General features: G+C 37.0%; 1 long non-coding RNA gene across 1 annotated transcript in view; it reads right to left on the reverse strand.

The window, feature by feature from the left end:
• Positions 1 to 641: 641 nt before the first annotated feature.
• LOC134808215 (uncharacterized) overlaps positions 642 to 23,947 on the reverse strand; it is a 29,019-nt gene continuing 5,713 nt past the window's right edge. The window contains exons 4-5 of the long non-coding RNA XR_010150764.1: positions 2,903 to 3,019; positions 642 to 816 (exon numbers count right to left, since the gene is read on the reverse strand). This is a non-coding gene — a long non-coding RNA (uncharacterized LOC134808215). The remainder of the gene's footprint in view (positions 817 to 2,902; positions 3,020 to 23,947) is intronic.

The following is a 23,947-nucleotide window of genomic DNA, read 5'->3' on the forward strand; positions in this document are numbered from 1 at the left end:
TAATTATCATCAAAACAAATCCTGTCACTTGCAGAAAAGATGAAGAAATTCTGCAAATCATCATCTAAAATAAAGAAAAATTTTGTCAGAGATGATATCGTGAAAAATTAGAATTAAATATAAAATATCTAAATAAGATACAAACACCTAGTTTCAAAATGTGTCTTAAAACAACTGAGGCTAAAATATTTTGTGAGCAATTTCTTAAATTATTTCTAATACTAAGAGATGACTTTTAGACATAAAAGAGAAAATTCAAAATTACCTAAATATTTGAGAAGTATTGTAAGTTTTATCTAAATGTAGAGCTAAATATACTATGAAAACAATAATGACACAATTACAGAACTCTTCATCTCTCTTACACATTCAATGACAATGGCAATTGTTTACTGCATAAAGTTAATTCTTCCTGAAATAGATTTTCAGCTAATAATTTTTTCTTCAGGGATGTTGGTATTAATCTGTTGGATAAATATTAAGAAAAATTCTTTTGGAAAAGAACTGTTTAAATTTGTTTGTTTTGAGACAGAGTCTCACTCTGTCGCCTGGCTGGAGTGCACTCACCACTGCAACCTCCATCTGCCGCCCCCACCCGCCCCCCACCCCCGATTTCAAGATATTGTCATGCTTCAGCCTCCCAAGGAGCTGGGATTATAGGTAAACGCCAGTACGCCCGGCTAATTTTTGTATTTTTAGTAGAGAGGGGGTTTCACCATGTTGGCCAGGCTTGTCCTGAACTCCTTACCTCAAGTGATTCGCCCACCTTGGCCTCCCAAATTGCTGTGATTACAGGTGTAAGCCACTGTGCCTGGCCTAAAATTATAAGAATTTTGAACTTAAAACTCCTCTAAAAAATAAATCCACTAAAAAAAAGAATTCCATACACCAGTGAACTATGCCATACTGTATTTGTTTTTGAAACTTTATTTCTATGTTAAATACATATCTTTAATCAATTATTCAGTGATTTTTGAAAGGAACTATGCATCTGAAGAGTCCCTAGATTATCATCTCATAGTTAATGACAATGAAAAAGATGAGGAAGATGGGGGATAAGGAGGAGGAGGTAGAGGAGACAATGATGACAACAAAAAGGATAAAAGAAATGGTACAGAAGAAAAGGAGGAAGAAAGACAACGAAAAGGAAAGAGGAAACTAACTGAAAGAAGAGAAAGTCTATTACTAAAGAAAACTACTCAGAAAAATAGGTTTCTTCTTCTCTTTTATTTACTTACTGCCCTGTCTGAGTCACATATCTACTATACACTATTCTTTGTTGGGCAATGAGAATAATATTGCTAATTAGCTCATAGAAATGTTTCTGTTCTGTCTCTCATATCTACATAGGTTCTTTGCTAGCACTATATTTCTTAGAGAAGCAATGATCTAAAATCAATGTCTGTGTTATTCTTGAATAAAATCTAACAATAAATTCAATTCACAAGATTGTTAGTATAGCCTTGACTAGTGAGAGCGTTACTATAAAAGCAGGAAGAGTTTCTCTATGGAATTGTAGCTCCCCATCTTGTCTATCTTTCTGTCCTTTACTGCTCTCAGTTAACTCACTGTATCAGATTACCCCAGCAATGTTATAGTCTGTTTCTTTCCATTAAAAATCAGTCTTATTTCAATTGACTGTAATTGAAAAATCCCAACACAATTACATTATGGGACAAATAATTATCAGTATTAATCTATTGCTCCTCTAGATGGATTTGCAGTTTCAAAAAAATTATTTTAACCCCAATAAATGTATATGAAATTGAAATGTAAGCATTATATAGCATAAATACTTATAGAGTGGAGCCCTTCTGGAAACTTACAAATCATATAACATATTTGAGTTAATCCACCAATAACTAAATTCAGGCATATTTGGCCAAATATTCTTTCACTTAAATAGGCAGGTTAAGTTCCTTTCTCTTTCTACTTTCCGACTTATTCTAACCATTAAAGAGAGAACATTCATTCACCTGTCTTCAAATCTGTGCTCATGTCTTTTATTTGCTTATTTTTCAGTTCTAAATGAATTCTACCTTCTCTTAGAAGAGACCATGTCTGTGTTCTCACTTGTATCTAATAAAATAGCTGACAAATAATAGGCACTCATTAAATGTCTGTTGAATGAATGAACAATGTGTGGTTAGATTCCAATGATAAAGGAATGCTAGAGCTAACATACTTTTGTAGGAAAATGTCCTTAGTTTGGTCAATAAAATTATGTTTTGATATGAGCAAAATAAATATGAAATTCAAACGTTTGCATAGTAAACAAGACAAAATTGAAGTTAATTGATGCTCATATCCTGTGAGGTTAACAGAAGACATCTGCACCTAAAAATGAATAAATAACCAGTATAAACATAACTGTTGATCTCAACCTTTTAATGACTAAATTATTATTTACTCTTTTGATGTAAACAAAAATTCATCTTTGGAAACTCAAGCACAAAAGTGACATCTGAATAGTTTATAATTTTAATTCAGACATGACACATACTGGTCTTTAGCATCCCCTGATAAGATAACTTTATTCTTTTCAGTAATTTGGATTTCTGCTGCAGGTATTTTTTTCCCCTCATGTTATTGCCAACTCACCTATTTTCATAAACAAAGTAAGTAGCCCATGTATGCTACTACATTTCCAATCTCACAGAATCCTAGGCAGTATTATTGCAATTCCTTTCTCTACCTCAGACATTGTGAAAGGCATTAGTTGTAAAGTATTGTTGAGTTGACAGGTCTAGAGTTGCTGCTGACACTGTAGAAAAAGACTTCCCAAAAGGTTAAAACCTACATTTTATCAAAGAAAACAGCAATGAAAGATTTGAACTATTGTGTCTTGAATTATGGCTGGCTGAGATACTCTACTGAATCACTTAATCCTTTTAATACCCACCTATTTTAGCTTTTATATAAGCATCTGTTCATACAAAGCCTGCATCAAGCTCTGCATCAAATTCCAAATCCAGGAACTATTAGAACTGCTTGTAAGATTGATGGACTGTGCTGTGAGCTGTGAAAAGATTGAGAAAATGAGGGAATCAGCATTATTAGAACCCAGGAGGTGCAAGCACTTAGTTACCCGGACTCAATCTTTCTGCTTCTAACTTATTGGATTTCTTCTAATACCAGACTGTTTCTAACACCTAGGAACAAAATGGTGTCAGGAAAGCACATATGTTAATGTAATTATTTTTGTTAAGCTGCTAGGTCTATTGATTTAGACTATCATAGAAAAAATTCTATAAGGGCTGTTGTACCACATGACTTTGAAATCAATTAGAGTTGAGTTCATGTCTCATGTGACAATCTAATGGAAAAGATTGATCTGTTTGGTGCAAAGTAAGTACTTACTATTAAGATTTGATTTTGTTATGTTCTGAATAGGAAACGTGAAAAAAATAAAGAGGCAAGTCATTCTCATGTTGCTTTCCGTCTCAAACCTTGAGCACCAATGAAATATTATAACACTTCCCTTTCACCACTGTTCCCATCATGGAGAAAGGTAGGTAAGAAACAGAAGTAAAGAAGATTGAATCAGTTAAACAGAAAACCTGTTTCCTACTGAATAAAAGTTTTAAAAAAAATCTATGAACAATGTAAAAGTAGCCATCTAGGAAAATATGAAATTTTAAAAATGTGTATACATATAAAAACATCACATGCTGGGCATGGTGGCTCACCCTTGTAATCCCAGCACTTTGGGAGTTAAAGGTGAGTAGATTGCTTGAGCCCAGGAGTTCCAGACCAGCTTGAGCAACATAATAAGATCCCATCTCTACTAAAAATAAAAATTAAAAAAAAAGAATTTAGCCAAGCATGGTGGTGCACCCCTGTGGTCCCAGCTAGTATGGAGGCTGACAAGGGAGTATCGCTTGAGCCTGGGAGGTTGAGGCTCCAGCAAGCCATGATTGTGCCACTGTACTCCAGCCTGGGAGACAAAGAGAAACTCTGTCTCAAAAACAAAAAGCAATAAAACAAATTTTAAAAAACCCATCACATTGTACATCTTGAATATATACAAATTCTATTTGTCAATTATATTCAATAAATCTGAAAAATCCAAATAAAACAAAAAAAGTTATGCAGCTCAATAGTTGAACATTTTTTTCCAAAACACACACCCAACCAATAAAAATCTCCTCACCAATGTATTTTCTTATAACCCAAAGTGTTATTATTATAGAGAATTAATTAGATTGAGAAGAAATACTAAAATGCATAATACGTCAGGATTCTCTGTATACAGTTGTCCACAAATTTAAATCCAGAGTTACAAAAATGAACATGGGTATGTGAAATCAGCAGCCTACTTATAGGTGAACAAATTCTGTCAATAATTTGTTTTAGAATTAAAGAACCATGTCTGTTTTAAAAATGTACTTCTGATAATATATATCTAATATATAACATATACCTCTGCTTTCAAGTGTTAGTACTTGATCAGAGGATGTCATCTAAAATTTATGAATTGCATATTCTTTATGGGATTGTGACCTAAATATTTTGTTTACTATTTTTGCTGTCTTTTAATGATTGACATTATTAGCCTTCCCTTGTCATGTTTCTATTAATACTTCCCATGATACCCCACTGTTTGAATCTTGAGGAGTTTTACAAACAAGCGATAGTTTTATCCTTTCTAGTTATTCCTGTATTTCGCTCTACAAAGTTTTACATGAAAAGAATTTTCACACTGTATTACTTTATTTAGAGAACGGCATTTTTCTTAGCTAAAACTTCCAAACTTTTATTTGTAGATAGCCACATTGACATATTGTTTGCATGAACAAGATAAAAATGTGCAGAACAAACATGTGAAGAGTTTGCTCTTCACCATACTTTCTTCTAATTTGTTGAGTTGTCAAAATCCTTGATTAAAAGAATCTGAACACAAATATCAAGTAGAAATGCTTGTGGGCACCTTCATCACCCATTTCTTCATGAATAAGCCAAGGAGACATTCGCTACTAACACGTAAGAAATGGCATCAAACTGTACACATAAAATAAATATCTTGCTACTTAGAAAGAATCATATACTGGGTAATGAAAATACAATTTGGATATTCATGAGGAATCCATGAGTCATAAAAATTCAAATAGCCACACATGATTCATTCTGAAATAAAAGTAGACACAGCTCTATAAGAAAAAAAATATGGAAACGCTAGGTGAAAGTGAGTAGTGGTAACCAGTTAACCTAAGATGAATACAGGTTTACCTGCAAATGAAATGTGACAATGTCTGAGCTTTTCCTCTAGTGTTCCAGAAAAGATAAAAATGGAATAATCTTCTTTCAACTGAAGTGCTACCTACTCACGGAACACTGGATAATAGAAGCTCTATTGAGACTTATTATTCTTGATAAAGTTAATGTCAAATTGGACAACCATTTAAGCATGAAAGTGACAGATAAGGAAGCACTGTTTAAGTGCAAAGGCTTTTTCTGAAATTTAAAGTCTTTTTAAAGAAAAGACTTTAAATGCAAAGGTGGTCCATTGCCTAATGCCAGCACAAAAAAATTAGATACAATTGAAAAAGAGGTTTGTGAGTGATCTCTCTGAATGATGAAATAGTAGGTGCTGTTTTCATAATTCAAGGTATGTTGACTGGTGGTGGTCTGAATTCCTTTACCACAGAAGGAACAAAGACACACTGCTTTCTCTTCTTTTCTAGTTGAGTTTGCATTTACCAATTATCCCCTCAAAATGTGCAATTTACAAGTATTGATTGAACTACTCTGTTACAACTGAGTATCTTTTTAATGGATAAAACATTTTTTAGCATGAACAATACTATATTAATTGAAAGATTTATCTTTCCTACAATGAAAATAATTTAACAATTAATGACAATTTTTGTGCATGTGTATGTGTGTGTGCGTGTGAGAGAGAGAGAGAGAAAGAGAGGAAAACAGAGAGAGAGAAAATGTGCTTTTTAATCTGTGTATTTTGGGGAAATTTTTGCAAAGGCTTTGTGCTAGTGTGACAGCGTTCACAGTATTTGCAGCTTTCTGAGGTATTAGCCCAGTCTGAAGTGTAGATGATTAAAGTCAGCTCAGGTTTTCAGTGAAAACAGATATTATTGAAATGCTAGAATGGACCTTTCTCTCTTTGCATCTTTATAGCTTTTATGATCAAACAGAAGACTTGCTTTTTTTCCCCCTACATTTGAATTTTAAAGAATCCAGAAATCATAATTCTCTTTTACCAAAATGTCATGAGTCCCTTTAAAAATTGTCCAAATGGACTCTGTAACATATCGAAGGGATGATATCATTGATAAGGCAGCTGGAAGGATGCACAGTTGCTAGGAAGGGGACCTTTCTTGGATTTGTTATGGTTGTTCCTCCCTAGAGGATCTTAAAGCAGGTTAAGTAATATCCATCTGGACTAGTCAGGATATAGTTTCTTTCAAGTACAAGGTATAGCACATAATTCAAGCTCTAGACCCAAAGGGCTATTAACATAGGACTGCTTAGTAATAATGATGATGATATCTTATGCAGTAGGGTGTTTACAGTTTTCAGAATGCTTTCAGGAAAAAAAAAAAAGTTCTACTCTGATCTCTGCAAAATTCCTTTGCTCACTTTCATCAAGAACATCCTAATTCCCTAGTCTCGCAAATCAGTAACACTGATGTCCTGATTGATGCAGCTCCTCTCCTAATTTCCCACATTTTTCAAAATGTCTCTGGAGTCTTTAGCCTTTAACTTTCTTTCCATTTCCATTATGACTGCCTTTGTTTGTGCTCTAATCTCTCTCACAGAGTTTTATTAAACCACAATGTTCTTGTGGACCCAAAGCTCTACCTTCTATATGTATGCTCTGCAGCCACTAGACTTAACTTTCTAAAATGCAGTTCTAATCATGATATTCTTCTAGCAGATCACAGATGAGGACTCCTGATAGCCAGCAGAGAAGTCCCAGCTCATTACCACAACCCAAGCCTCCTACAATCTGGACTGTGGTTTTGTGGTCTCCTTTTCTTTCTTGTTATCCTTTTATCCATGCCTCCTAGTCATTCTGAGGCATCACTAATGAGATCTCTGACTCACACTCACCTAAATTATTATCTGCAACTTTGCCTATGCTCTTCCTTATATCTGGAACAACTGTCTCTGTTCTTAAACTGATAAAAATGGCTTTTGATTAGGAAAGATTTGGGTATGACTGGAGAAGACAGAAGCCTTTTGTTCATGAAGAGACTCTTAAACCATGCTAAGGAAATTTGGACTCCATGTTAGGGCAATTTGGACTTCATGTTAAGGGAGCTAGGCAGCTGAATGTTTTTGGGAGATAACTCATACAATATAATTTGCATTTCAAGTCACAATCACTCTGTTGTAGGAAGTGATCAGGAGAAAGGCAAGGCAGGAGACCAGTTAGGAACATTTTGGATTAGGAGAGGAGGTGAGCTGGTGGCTGCAATCCCCTGGGATGCAGGAATGGAAAGACGTACACATGACTTAGATATTTCTAAAAAGTAGATTCAGCAAGACTTTGAAATTAACTTGATTTGGAGAATGTGTATAGCATTAGTACAGCATTTAGAAGAGTGCAATCTAGTTAGGAGGCAGGATTTCCATACAGCAGCCTTGAGAGTTAGTTTCTTGAAGGCAGGTATTACCTATCTTTGAATCTCAAGAATCTAATTTTTAGAAATAATTTATAAGTAGAGGAAGTTGCTATTTTTATTCAAATTTGAGGGAGTAACGTAAGATCAGAGTGACTGCTTAACTTAGTCAAGATCACAGTTAATAAGTCAGAGCAGAGGCCACGCCATTTCAAGCAGTCCAATAGTTATTTTATGTGATTTTTCAGCAGATAAAACAGGATTTTTTTTTTTTTTTAGCTAAAAATAAGCTCTTTCTCTAGATAGAATTTTAGCAAAAATGGGAGACAGGATGTGATCATGCCTAGAAAATAATGAAGCTGGTAAAGCCCACTGGGTCCCTGCTAAGAAGGGGCATCGTGGTGCTTGCAGCATCATTGACAATGGCAGGCACTTGTCACTCATGGGTTGGTGTTCTCCTCTCTCCATGGCCTCATCTATCCATCTGGGAGTTGCAGGTGATGTCCTCACTAAGGCACCCTTGCCAGGCTTCAGGAGGCTGAGGACTGTCCTCTTCTCTCTCAGAAGGCAAGGTGTAGGACTGCTCAGCGTGCTTGAGACTAGAAAAGGCCCCTGCCAGACTGGCGCTAGTATCTTTTCTGTAAAGAAACAGGTGTTTTAGTGTAAATTCCTCAGGTCCCAAAGAGGTAATTCAAGCAAAGAACCAGAAATGCAAACAGTACAGAAAAGCCTATGGCAAAAATCCCAGGAGATGCAATGGAGAACAAAACACTTCCGCCTTCCAGGAGCTGACTTGCACCAACCAAGAAAACAACTAAATAAGATAATTCGGGTCACAAGAGTAATACTGAAGTCCAGGTAGCTTGAGAAAGATGAGTCCGGCCATGTCTCCATTTTTAGATGGCAACCTTAGGCTGGGTTTGTCATAAACCAAGTCAAGACAATTGAGACCTGTTGGCATCTTCAAGCTAGCCAGTCATGGGGACTGTATCTTCTTTATCCACGTGGCACACAAGGACTGGGGAGATGCTGGGGAGTGACTGCTGTTCAGCTTCAGACATTGCTTCAGGAAGGGGACAAATTTGGCCCAGGAATGACTGCTAGCCTTGTTGACATTAGGGAGACTTGGCAGTATGCTGAAAACCAACCTGAAGTAAAAGTGCCTGGTTGCTATTTGAAATTCAAGGTGATTACTAGAGTCAATACCCATGAAAAGGGGAAAGGATATACTCCAAGTAGATATCACAGAGGATCTAATCACTTTGGGACAGAAGGCATGATGGAGTCCTGAGTGTAACATGGCAGAGAAACAGTAAATGTCTTTCCCAATCATGCCACATATATAAATCATATTAAAGCTAAACTGCCGCTGTTTTTGATAATGCTATCCAGTAAGTACTTTTGATGTAAACCTATTTCTCCACTCAGATGAAGGAATGGGAGTAGGGGAAGGCTTTCTTTGTTAGATATGCCTCTAGGCTTAGGAAAATGTTTTAAGCATTTTGATGATTACCAAAAAGGAAAAGTTGCCAGTTTATAAGAAGATGGTAAGGGACCAGTTGTGGTGGCTCATAGCTGTAATCCCAGCACTTTGGGAGGCCAAGGTGGGGGATCGCTTGGGCCCAAGAGAGGGAGATTGCAGTGAGCTGTGATTGTGCCACTGCACTCCATCCTGGGTGACAGAGCGAGACACTGTCTCAAAACAAAAACAAAACAAAAACAAACAAACAAAAAACAGTGAGGGTTGGGGAGGGAAGAAGAAAAGAAAGAACAAGAGAAAAGACCAATGGTGTAATTGCGGGGAAAGGGGGACGATTCCTGAGTGTGTGCCATAATATATGTAAAGTGTTAATTCATTCTTTCAACAAATTCTCATTCACCTAAAAATATGTATGAATCAGTTAACTTCACTGTTTCACGTAATTTGAATCTGTCTTTTTCTCACAACTTTCCAATGCTTATTAGACATTTACAAATGAGAGATATCCTTCATCCTTCTTTCCCATCTCACATGCTGTTGTATTAAGAAAGTACATATCTATCCTAAACCCTTAAAGGCATTCGAGTTTACTGTTATTTTCTTACCCTTTTTAAAATAAATATCATGATGATGATAATTATAGGATTGTCTTCTGACTGATGAAAAAATACTAAAAACTCCTGAAATGTTTTTGCATAAATGCCTTTTATTTTTCAATATACCTCTGATAATACAAAATTAAATACCAAAGGACACTCATTTAACAGTATAATTAGAAGTGAGCATGACCTGAGTTGCTGCTGAAAATGGGGTTTCTGACATGAACCTCTTTCCTTAGATGAACTTTGAATCATGCAGAATCTCAAAGAAATGTGGGTTGTGTCAGACAGTGAGTTCAGAATCACTGAGGCAGTGGGACAGTATGAATCAAGATGGGCAGTGGGAGGAAATTCTGACAAGTGGTGACAGGTAAGCTATTGATATCAGGTTAATTCAGCAGAAGAGAGGCAGCTTGACTTGGCAGAGACAAAGAATAGAGGCAGGGAGTTGGGGAGAAGGGACAACATACATATATGCAAGAAGAGAGTAGATAAGAGCTCAGATCTGGGATTTAGGTTTCAAATCAGTACTGCTGGGTTATTCTATAGACAGACTCATCACAAGTTTGGGTGTAGAAAATGACTGAGAAATGAAAATTTTAATATTTGCTGCTATAAGAACAACAGTGGCTGAATGATCATCATGCACATAATCAGAATTCACTGGACTTCCTTAAACTTCCTTTGCTGTTTATTACTATTTTTATTTTGAATTACACATGTGGAGGGCACGATAATCTTTTCACTACTCAAGTTTTCTAAAGTTCTTAAGCAGTTCCTAGTTAGAACTGTGGCACATGTTTTCAGAGCAGGGCAGTTGGAAGGTCAATGATGCAGAGTTACTGGGAAAGAGCTAATTAAATTATCCAGCAAACGTCAGGATTTAGCCTGGTGTTTATTTGAGCTGAAGATGGAGTTAGACAGTACAGTTTTGGGGATTTGAATGATGGGGGCAAATAAATCTTTGCAAGAGTTTATGAAGACTATACATATCAATGTCAAGAAATGTGAAGGGTCTTGGAATTTACAATTCTTGCAATCTAACTAGTTAGCCTGCTGCAGTTTCATGGATGCCGGCAAAAGACAAGAAGTCTCCTGGGTCGGAGACAAAGGATTTCAATACTCACAGTAATATCAATAGCTGGAGCATCAATATTATCTTGTGACAGTTCACTGAGCCCCAGTTCCCACAGAGTAACATGAAAAGGGCCAGATGATATCTGTTCACACAGTAGGTTGCACTATCAAAATGAAACCCTGAGCTTAGGGAACCCAAAAGCTATTAATGGGCAAGAAGCATGCCTGACCGTTGCTCTGGAGGGAGACGCTATTTCTATTTTCCAAGGCTGTTCACTATACAAACATAATTGAATAGATAGTCTGAAACAAAGGCTGTTAGTATCTGCTCACAAGATGTGAAAAAACATGAGAGACCTATGAATAATTGATCCCCAGTCATCAACACTTCATTTTTCTGTTTAAAAAATGTGAGGCTCTGGAAGAAAGGGTATCAGCAATGGAAGATGAAATGAATGAAACGAAGCGAGAAGGGAAGTCTAGAGAAAAAAGAATAAAAAGAAATGAGCAAAGCCTCCAAGAAATATGGGACTATGTGAAAAGACCAAATCTACGTCTGATTGGTGTACCTGAAAGTGATGCGGAGAATGAAACCAAGTTGGAAAACACTCTGCAGGATATTATCCAGGAGAACTTCCCCAATCTAGCAAGGCAGGCCAACGTTCAGATTCAGGAAATACAGAGAACGCCACAAAGATACTCCTCGAGAAGAGCAACTCCAAGACACATAATTGTCAGATTCACCAAAGTTGAAATGAAGGAAAAAATGTTAAGGGCAGCCAGACAGAAAGGTCGGGTTACCCTCAAAGGGAAGCCCATCAGACTAACAGCGGATCTCTCGGCAGAAACCCTACAAGCCAGAAGAGAGTGGGGACCAATATTCAACATTCTTAAAGAAAAGAATTTTCAACCCAGAATTTCATATCCAGCCAAACTAAGCTTCATAAGTGAAGGAGAAATAAAATACTTTACAGACAAGCAAATGCTGACCGATTTTGTCACCACCAGGCCTGCCCTAAAAGAGCTCCTGAAGGAAGCGCTAAACATGGAAAGGAACAACCGGTACCAGCCGCTGCAAAATCATGCCAAAATGTAAAGACCATCAAGACTAGGAAGAAACTGCATCAACTAACGAGCAAAATCACCAGCTAACATCATAATGACAGGATCAAATTCACACATAACAATATTAACTTTAAATGTAAATGGACTAAATTCTCCAATTAAAAGACACAGACTGGCAAGTTGGATAAAGAGTCAAGACCCATCAGTGTGCTGTATTCAGGAAACCCATCTCACGTGCAGAGACACACATAGGCTCAAAATAAAAGGATGGAGGAAGATCTACCAAGCAAATGGAAAACAAAAAAAGGCAGGGGTTGCAATCCTAGTCTCTGATAAAACAGACTTTAAACCAACAAAGATCAAAAGAGACAAAGAAGGCCATTACATAATGGTAAAGGGATCAATTCAACAAGAGGAGCTAACTATCCTAAATATCTATGCACCCAATACAGGAGCACCCAGATTCATAAAGCAAGTCCTGAGTGACCTAAAAAGAGACTTAGACTCCCACACATTAATAATGGGAGACTTTAACACCCCACTGTCAACATTAGACAGATCAACGAGACAGAAAGTCAACAAGGATACCCAGGAATTGAACTCAGCTCTGCACCAAGCGGACCTAATAGACATCTACAGAACTCTCCACCCCAAATCAACAGAATATACATTTTTTTCAGCACCACACCACACCTATTCCAAAATTGACCACATAGTTGGAAGTAAAGCTCTCCTCAGCAAATGTAAAAGAACAGAAATTATAACAAACTATCTCTCAGACCACAGTGCAATCAAACTAGAACTCAGGATTAAGAATCTCACTCAAAGCCGCTCAACTACATGGAAACTGAACAACTTGCTCCTGAATGACTGCTGGGTACATAATGAAATGAAGGCAGAAATAAAGATGTTCTTTGAAACCAACGAGAACAAAGACACAACATACCAGAATCTCTGGGACGCATTCAAAGCAGTGTGCAGAGGGAAATTTTATAGCACTAAATGCCCACAAGAGAAAGCAGGAAAGATCCAAAATTGACACCCTAACATCACAATTAAAAGAACTAGAGAAGCAAGAGCAAACACATTCAAAAGCTAGCAGAAGGCAAGAAATAACTAAAATCAGAGCAGAACTGAAGGAAATAGAGACACAAAAAACCCTTCAAAAAATTAATGAATCCAGGAGCTGGTTTTTTGAAAGGATCAACAAAATTGATAGACCGCTAGCAAGACTAATAAAGAAAAAAAGAGAGAAGAATCAAATAGACGCAATAAAAAATGATAAAGGGGATATCACCACCGATCCCACAGAAATACAAACTACCATCAGAGAATACTACAAACACCTCTACGCAAATAAACTAGAAAATCTAGAAGAAATGGATACATTCCTCGACACATACACTCTCCCAAGACTAAACCAGGAAGAAGTTGAATCTCTGAATAGACCAATAACAGGAGCTGAAATTGTGGCAATAATCAATAGTTTACCAACCAAAAAGAGTCCAGGACCAGATGGATTCACAGCCGAATTCTACCAGAGGTACAAGGAGGAACTGGTACCATTCCTTCTGAAACTATTCCAATCAATAGAAAAAGAGGGAATCCTCCCTAACTCATTTTATGAGGCCAGCATCATTCTGATACCAAAGCCTGGCAGAGACACAACCAAAAAAGAGAATTTTAGACCAATATCCTTGATGAACATTGATGCAAAAATCCTCAATAAAATACTGGCAAACCGAATCCAGCAGCACATCAAAAAGCTTATCCACCATGATCAAGTGGGCTTCATCCCTGGGATGCAAGGCTGGTTCAACATACGCAAATCAATAAATGTAATCCAGCATATAAACAGAGCCAAAGACAAAAACCACATGATTATCTCAATAGATGCAGAAAAAGCCTTTGACAAAATTCAACAACCCTTCATGCTAAAAACTCTCAATAAATTAGGTATTGATGGGACATATTTCAAAATAATAAGAGCTATCTATGACAAACCCACAGCCAATATCATACTGAATGGGCAAAAACTGGAAGCATTCCCTTTGAAAACTGGCACAAGACAGGGATGCCCTCTCTCACCGCTCCTATTCAACATAGTGTTGGAAGTTCTGGCCAGGGCAATTAGGCAGGAGAAGGAAATAAAGGGTATTCAATTAGGAAAAGAGGAAGTCAAATTGTCCCTGTTTGCAGACGACATGATTGTTTATCTAGAAAACCCCATTGTCTCAGCCCAAAATCTCTTTAAGCTGATAAGCAACTTCAGCAAAGTCTCAGGATACAAAATCAATGTACAAAAATCACAAGCATTCTTATACACCAACAACAGACAAACAGAGAGCCAAATCATGAGTGAACTCCCATTCACAATTGCTTCAAAGAGAATAAAATACCTAGGAATCCAACTTACAAGGGATGTGAAGCACCTCTTCAAGGAGAACTACAAACCACTGCTCAAGGAAATAAAAGAGGATACAAACAAATGGAAGAACATTCCTTGCTCATGGGTAGGAAGAATCAATATCGTGAAAATGGCCATGCTGCCCAAGGTAATTTACAGATTCAATGCCATCCCCATCAAGCTACCAATGACTTTCTTCACAGAATTGGAAAAAACTACTTTAAAGTTCATATGGAAACAAAAGAGAGCCCGCATCGCCAAGTCAATCCTAAGCCAAAAGAACAAAGCTGGAGGCATCACACTACCTGACTTCAAACTATACTACAAGGCTACAGTAACCAAAACAGCATGGTACTGGTACCAAAACAGAAATATAGATCAATGGAACAGAACAGAGCCCTCAGAAATAACACCGCTTACCTACAACTATCTGATCTTTGACAAACCTGAGAAAAACAAGCAATGGGGAAAGGATTCCCTATTTAACAAATGGTGCTGGGAAAACTGGCTAGCCATATGTAGAAAGCTGAAACTGGATCCCTTCCTTACACCTTATACAAAAATCAATTCAAGATGGATTAAAGATTTAAACGTTAGACCTAAAACCATAAAAACCCTAGAAGAAAACCTAGGCATTACCATTCAGGACATAGGCCTGGGCAAGGACTTCATGTCCAAAACACCAAAAGCAATGGCAACAAAAGCCAAAATTGACAAATGGGATCTAATTAAACTAAAGAGCTTCTGCACAGCAAAAGAAACTACCATCAGAGTGAATAGGCAACCTACAAAATGGGAGAAAATTTTCGCAACCTACTCATCTGACAAAGGGCTAATATCCAGAATCTACAGTGAACTCAAACAAATTTACAAGAAAAAAACAAACAACCCCATCAAAAAGTGGGCGAAGGACATGAACAGGCACTTCTCAAAAGAAGACATTTATGCAGCCAAAAAACACATGAAAAAATGCTCATCATCACTGGCCATCAGAGAAATGCAAATCAAAACCACTATGAGATATCATCTCACACCAGTTAGAATGGCAATCATTAAAAAGTCAGGAAACAACAGGTGCTGGAGAGGATGTGGAGAAATAGGAACACTTTTACACTGTTGGTGGGACTGTAAACTAGTTCAACCATTGTGGAAGTCAGTGTGGCGATTCCTCAGGGATCTAGAACTAGAAATACCATTTGACCCAGCCATCCCATTACTGGGTATATACCCAAATGACTATAAATCATGCTGCTATAAAGACACATGCACACGTATGTTTATTGCGGCATTATTCACAATAGCAAAGACTTGGAACCAACCCAAATGTCCAACAATGATAGACTGGATTAAGAAAATGTGGCACATATACACCATGGAATACTATGCAGCCATAAAAAATGATGAGTTCATATCCTTTGTAGGGACATGGATGAAATTGGAAACCATCATTCTCAGTAAACTATCGCAAGAACAAAAAACCAAACACTGCATATTCTCACTCATAGGTGGGAATTGAACAATGAGATCACATGGACACAGGAAGGGGAATATCATACTCTGGGGACTGTGGTGGGGAGGGGGGAGGGGGGAGGGATAGCATTGGGAGATATACCTAATGCTAGATGACGAGTTAGTGGGTGCAGCGCACCAGCATGGCACATGTATACATATGTAACTAACCTGCACAATGTGCACATGTACCCTAAAACTTAAAGTATAATAAAAAAAAAATTAAAAAAAAAAAAAAAGTGAGGCTCTAAAAGATCAAGTGACACTTCAAAAAAACACAATCAGTTAACATATGATTTTTAGGCTAGACCTAGATGCTCAGGCCTGAATAGCAAAGCCCGCTATGTAACATCCAAGGTTCCATAAGCTTTCCCGACAGAGTTCCTAATGTTAGGATGCATAATGTTCGGATGCATAATATACACATTTTAAATTAATTTGAAAAGTAGTGCTGATTTATACTCAGTAATCCCTTCTGTTCCAGACTTACAGTATTACTAATGCCATTGTCTAGAGTATTTTGTGAGAGGCTATTCCAACTGAACCATATCTTCCCTAACAGTTACAGAGAAATAGACAGATTTCCTCTCTATCGAAGCACAAGTTTATTTACACAGCAACTGTAGTTTGTGTAGTAACGTTGGAGACATTACTTGGTGCTGCTGTACCACCCGAAAGGGCACCTTAGAGGAAGCACTCTAGGTGTCAATGACAGTGAAGAAGTAGCTGACAGGTGGTAGAAAGTGAGCAGCACCTGGAGTCATACAAAAAATTTACCGATTATTGGCAATTAACTTAGCATCACAATGTCAAACAATCACCCTGTAAAAGGAGAATATCCATACCTCACTCAAAGTGTTATAGTGAAAATTAAATAGAATGAATATGCCAGTGCTCTATTTTTGAAACATTCATTAGAGATTGTGCTCTGGTGAAAATTGTAAATGGCTGTATTCTTCATAAGAGTTGTCAGTGACAATCATGAGAACAGTAAGCTGATTAACAAGACAAAGTTGACATTTTGCTTTCTAGAAGATAAAATTTCTGATTGTGTGAACTCCAAAAAAAATTAACTCAAACAAAAATACAGAAAACTCCCAAATTTTTTTAAAAAACCCTTGAGGTCATAGGGAGACAATTTTTTAAAAATTGTACGTTTCATGACAGGCCTCATTTTTAGGGAAAAACAAGTAGTTTTCAAAATAAATAAGCTTTTGTTTTTGTAGAATATGGGCATATTTTATTAACTTATCACTAATTTGTAATTTTCTTAAAATGTTGAATATATAACGGTGATGAAAGATGTTTTCATTCTTTCATTAAAGTTGCCATTTTTGTTGGGCGCCGTGGCTCACACCTGTAATCCCAGAACTTTAGCAGGCCAAGGTGGGCAGATCACCTGAGATCAGAAGTTTGAGACCAGCCTAGCCAACATGGTAAAAGCCCACCTCTATGAAAAATTAAAAAAAAAAAAAATTAGCCAGGCGTGGTGGCAGGTGCCTGTAATCCCAGTTACTCAGGAGGCTGAGGCAGGAGCAGCATCGCTTTAACCCAGAGGCGGAGGTTGCAGTGAGCCGAGATGGTGCCACTGCACTCCAGCCTGGGTGACAAGAGGGAGGGTCAGAATCAACACAAAAATAAACAAAAATATTGCCATTTTCTTTACCTGTGATTTACATGAAATTTTCTAATTCTGTTTTCTGATTAGTCACATGTTTAAATGGAGTGTGTTTAAAAATTCATTATATATGTACAAACCATGTTAAATGTTTTCCAAAGTCAGGACTTGTATTTAATTGATAAATCAGCATAAACTTTGAAAATTTTAACACTTAGAATTTAGAATAGGATTGCCTATGACATTGCAAGAACATATTATCATCTTCCTAATGCTCAGATAATAATTCTCTTATTATTCTTACTAACAACCTTTTCATTCTTCCAATCACACAGGTTTTGAAGCCTGTATTAGTTCGTTCTTGCACTGCTGTAAAGACATACCTGAGACTGGGAAATTTATAAAGAAAAGAAGCTTAATTGGCTTACGGTTTCACAGGTCGTACAGGTAGCATGGCTGGGGAGGCCTCAGGAAACTTTCAATAATGGCGGAAGGCAAAGGGAAAGCAGCACACCTTTACATGGCTGGAGCAGGAGAGAGAGAGAAGGGGGAGGTGCTACACACTTTTAAACAACCAGGTCTTGTGAGAACTCACCCACTATCATGAGAACAGCAAGGGGAAAATCTGCCCCCATGATCCATTTACCTCCCACCAGGCCCCTCCTCCAACACTGGGGATTACAAGTGAATATGGATTTGGGTGGGGACACAAATCCAAACCATATCAAAGCCTCATCTATGATTCTATCCCACTGCCTCTTCCCTTGCCATATTACCAGGGATCACATCCTTTCTATTCTGCATTCAACCAACATTTACTATTGTAGAAACTGAGGCCCTAGGATGTTATTATGATATAGTATTTAGGAAGAGATAGTATCATGTTTGAGGATTCTTCTCCATTCTGACCAGTGAGGTCTGGTCTCCATATCTCTAATCCAGACTGCTCATCTTCTTCATCTGTCTACTCTGGTCTATTCCACATGTCATTACCAAAGTATCACCCTAAAGCGCATTTATGGTCATAGTCAAACATCATGAAAGGACTCCTCCCATTTACTAAATAAATCCATGTGTGTAAGCATAGAATTCAAAGACTTCCATGACCTGGTCTCAATATACCTCTGCAATTCTTATTCTATCTTTTTCATAATATATCTTTATCCTTTGTGCAACCTGACAACTTGACATTGCCTATACTTTCCCATCTCTGAGATACTATTCCCTTCACATGAAATGCTCTTCTACTTCATATTGAGCTGTCAAAATGCTACCAAGACTTTAGGGTAAGCTCAGAGCCTTATTTGAATTCCCAATTATATTCTCACATTTCCTTGGAACTTTTTGTTACACTTTTGTGTATCTCTCACTGCAATGAATAACTTCTGTTTTTAATTGTACTTACATGTGCCCCTGTTATATTCTATTATCTGGCACCTCAAAGAGAATTAAAGTCCTGAATATTTTAATATTCCATTCATTCACACTACGTATATAGCTATAAGTTTCTTCATCAACTTTTCAACAGGATTTCTTTTCCTTCAAATTAGTCCTACCAAGTCTTGGGTTAGATTGCCCCCTTTCCTCGCCTTTCTTTGTGTATTTGTAACATATTGCACATTGAAACAGAAAATGAGCACAGCTGAGAAATCATTCTATAAGAAATGCTGCTTATCCACTCTCGGTATCTGAAGAATACATCTTTAAAAAGCAAACAGAAATAATATGTAATAGCATACTGAAATGCATGGGATACATTTCAGATGGGAATTGGGCAACAAACAAATGCTTGCATAGAGTTTAAACTGAAAAATCGTAACTGCAAATGAGAAATAGGTCATGATCAGTATCAATAACAGAATTTCATACGTACATTTTAATTTATTTATTTTTTTGAGATGGAGTCTTGCTCTGTCACCAGGCTGGAGTGCAGTGTCACGATCTCGGCTCACTGCAACATCTCCTCCTGGGTTCAAGCGATTTTCGTGCCTCAGCCTCCTGAATAGCTGGGATTACAGGCATGCGCCACCATACCCAGCTAATTTTTGTATTTTTAGCAGAGATGGGGTTTCACCATGTTGGCCAGGATAGTCTCGATTTCCTGACCTCATGATCTGCCCACCTGCAGTGCTGGGATTGGGATTACAGGCGTGAGACACCATGCTCGGCCCATATATACATTTTAAGACTGCACTAAGAAAGTTCAGAAAACTTCAGCCTACATAAGATAGTATATCTAGACAGACAGGTAAGTGTTGGAAGACACTGATCATGGCCTGAGTCTTAAAGGAGATTGGCAGAGATCCCAGGACACCTCAGCTTTACCCTGCCTGCTTACTACCTCATGTGCACAAACCGAAGCGTGTCAAAACTTTGACTATTTCAAATATTAATTTAAGTATAAGTATGTACATCAATTACAAAAAATTGATAGCCATCACTGAGAGTAGGTTTTAGGGTAATTTTCACTCTCCACTTTTCAGGGCATCAGAGAAAGTGATAACTAGGAATAACTTAGGGAAATCTCTGACCTGGTACTCATCAAGATTTTCTTCTCCTGTCTTTGAATATGTGTGATGTGCGGGTCCCATTCTGTGCCTCTCATCAGTCTACAATTCACATTAATTTGTAGCAAATCTTGTGTGAGCGCAGAGAATTCACACATCTTCTCTGTGTTTAACATAAGTCAGACTCAAAAGAAGCTTCTCATTAATCTACGGCTCTTAAGAGTTGGTTCTATGCCTGTTTACTTATGCAAAAATCCATGAAAATTCAGGAAATGATTCCTTTGACCCAAAAAGTAGTGTGTGTGTGAGGGGATGGGGAGATTACATGATTAGAAGAGTTTCATATATTAAGATTTTGTTGAAAAACAACTCTTATTCCGGATGCCACCTGGGAAAATATCCCTCATGTGACTAAAAGTCCTTTATCCTATGGCTACAGCCTGTGACTCATGAGTAAATGAGTAAATCCAGGGGATGCAGCTGTGGATTAAATTGTCTGTTTGTTACCTCTTGGTCTTTTGCTGTTTGTTCCAGCAGGATAACCTAGGAGGATGTGTAACTAACTGTTCTATGTGTTGATACAGCCCCTTCAAGTATCCATGCCTACATGAGAAAATCCTTTCCTTTGCAACTGCTAAATGCAACTGCAACTTTTGGATGGGAGCGATACATGTGGACAGCAAAGATGAAAAGAACTTCACTAAATAGTGTTTCTCATTACTTTGAAAAATGTCAGCCATGTCCAGCATGCAAGAAGAAACAGTGAAGAATGTTAACATGCTCAGCATGGGAAACCGAGTCATAGCTTTACATCTTCACTTGATTATTTCCAACATTATTTTACACCCTTCTGATCAAAGACTTCAATTATCTCAATTTTTCAGAGCATTTTTGGCACTGGAACATCATTAGACAAGTTCTTGGAACAGTACTTTGCCCTATTATTAGTTTGACCTACTACCTTTCTTATATTAAGCTCCTCACAAATGGACTATAGAATAAGAAAATAAAGGTTTTCTACCAATCCTAGTTAATTGCTGATATTAGATATTAGTTAACTGTGTGCTTCCTTAAGTATGTTTTTAGGAGTCATAAACAGAACCTCTGTATTAAATATATTTTTACATTTCAACTGATTCTTGGCATTTATGTCATTCATGTTGTTTTTCTCGACATTTATACCATTTAATCAGTCAGAAAAAAAGTAGTGGGTGGTTAATAAGTTATTTACAGGAAAAGTGAGGCATATAAGAATTAATGAAAGACACTTAACTGACATCACCAAAGAGAACCTGACAAAACTTAAACACTCAAATAGTTTTAATAGTCATCAACTTCATACAATGTTATACTTTATCATTCAATAAATGTAATTAATTTTGTACTTTTTAATGTTTAAAACTTTCTGGTGGAAACTAACCAAGAAATTTCAGGCCATATTTCATCTTGTGCTACTTATTTTTAAAAATATATTTTGTGCAATAAATCTGACCACTTCAGTAGCAGTTGGCTAAAAAGACCACAGAATTTGTCATCCAAACCGGACACTATTGAGAGTCTAAGAGGATACCATTAATATTATGTTGGGATAACCAGTGTAAAATCAAATTTTCCCAGGAAAGCCACAACTTATGGACATCCTAAAGTTACGCCAACTAAGCAGACGTAGAGAAAGATCAGATTTCTTCTCCTCTTTGAAGATATTTTTCATCTTTTTCTCTCCCCCTTTGAGTTCTTATAGAGGAAAAAGCCATAAGAAAAGAAAGAAATAGAATAAGGTTTAGACACTAAGTATAGTCATAATGAGATTTTAGTCAATGACAGACCACATCTCATATACAGCTGTGGTCGCCTATGATGATAATGGACCTAAAAAATTCCCTGGCCTAGTGATGTCATGGTTGTCAGAATATCATGGTGTGCCATATTACTCACGTGTTTGTGGTGATGCTGGTATAAACAAACCTACTGTGCTGCCAGTCACATAAAATTGTAGCACATATAATTTTGTACAGTATGTAATACTTGATAATGATAATAAACCATTATGTTACTGGTTTATACATTTACTATACTACACTTATTATTTTAGAGTGTAATCCTTCTACTTATTAAAAAAAAACTAACAGTGAAAGAGCCTCAGGCAGGTCCTTCAGGAGGTATCCAGAAGAAGGCATTGTTATCATAGGAGATGACAGCTCCATTATGTATTATTGTCTCTGAAGACCATCCAGTGGGACAAGATGCAGCTCTGGAAGACAATGATATTGATGATCCTGACTCTATGTAGGCTTAGGCAAATGTATGTGTTTGTGTCTTTGTTTTTAACAAAAACGTTTAAAAAGTAAAAAAATGAAAATTAAAAAAATTTCAAATGGGTAAAAGCTCATAGTATAAGGCTATGAAGAAAGAACACATATTTGAACAGCTGTACAATATATGCTAAATGTTATTACAAAAAAGTCAAAAAGAAATTTAAAAGTTTATAAAGTAAAATAGAGCAAGCTTAGCTTATTATTAAAGAAAAATTATTTGTTTATAAATTTAGTGGTGGCCTAAGTGTATAGCGTTTATAAAGCCTGCCATAGTGTATGGTAATGTTCTAGGCCTTCACATTCACTCACGACTCACTCACTCACTGACTCGCCCAGAACAACACCCAGTTCTGCAAGCTCCATTCATGGTAAGTGCCCCATACATGTGCACCATTTTTTATCTTGTACACCATGTTTTTACTGTACCTTTTCTATGTTTGGATATGTTTAGATAGTACAAATGTCATTGTGTTACAAATGTCCACAGTATTCAGTACATTTACATGATATAGATTTGTAACCTAGGAACAGTATGCTATACCATATAGCCTAGGTGTGTAGTAGGTGATATCATTTAAGTTTGTGTAAGTATGGCCTATGATGTTTGCACAACTACGAAATCACCTAAAGATGCATTTCTCAGAACACATTGCCATTGATAAGTGAAGCATGACTGTAATTTAGATTCAAATTTGGGCTCTTCCAGATAGTACCTGAGTGATATTTCTCATGTTATCTCTGTTTTCATTTCCATTTTGAATGACAGCGTCTTGTCCATATTGCCATGTATTGAAATCATTTAATATACCAAACTCTAATCCTGTTGAGCAGAGCTGTACAATATATTAGCCATTAGCTACATGTGGCTTTTTTTTAACCTGTGACTTTTTCTATGTAAATTTGGAATAACTAGTATTAAAAAAACATAAAATTCAATTGCTCAGTCACTCTAGCTACATTTAAGTGTTGAATAGTCACATGTAGCTACTGGTGACTACAGTAGAATACAGATTAGATTTCCATCATTGCAAAATGTTCTTTTGGACAACACTTGGAGGGTCAAAATCATTATTTCTTGCTTAGACACTTTCAAATCTTCCTAAAATGTCAATGTATATTCACTTTGGCATTCCTGAACCTGTTCTCCATTCAGCAGCCAGAGCAATTCCCTCCAAAGGCAAACTTTGCCAATTTACTTACCTATTTAAAACCATTTAATGGTGCCCCGTGGCTCCAGCCCTCCCTGTATGGTCTCCCTGCTTCTTTCATCCCAACGTTATTAAACTATGCTTGCTCCTGCTTTCTGTTTCCAGCCACCTTGATCTTGTTATTCCCCTTGCATTTGCTTCCTTCCTCCATGGGTCCTTCGACTGTATCGTTTTCACTGCCTTGATTGCTCTTTCTGTTATTCATCACATATGTCCTCCTACAGATCAGCTCAAGTGTCACTTCCCAGGGGAATCTCCCCAAGCTTCTCTGAAAGATTAAATCTTCCATGATAACTCTAAAACACCATATAATTTCCCTTCAAATGGCAAACACGTTTTTATTTGTTTATCTTCCTCAAAATCTGTTTTTGTGGCAGGCAAATAGTGATAATAAATGAGTGAATGTTTGTTTTTCATTACATTTGAATTTCTACCACAGTGGCTTCTGCAGAATTGGCATTCATGGAACAAAAGAATGAGTCCAATCCTTGAGTAGGCTCTATCAGCATCACTATGAAAAACTATAGCACCTGATAACAGAAGCGAACTCTGTCAGAACACTGGGATCAATCTCCAGAG

Source organism: Pan troglodytes, chromosome 14 (assembly GCF_028858775.2).
Source record: "Pan troglodytes isolate AG18354 chromosome 14, NHGRI_mPanTro3-v2.0_pri, whole genome shotgun sequence".
NCBI lineage: Eukaryota > Metazoa > Chordata > Mammalia > Primates > Hominidae > Pan > Pan troglodytes.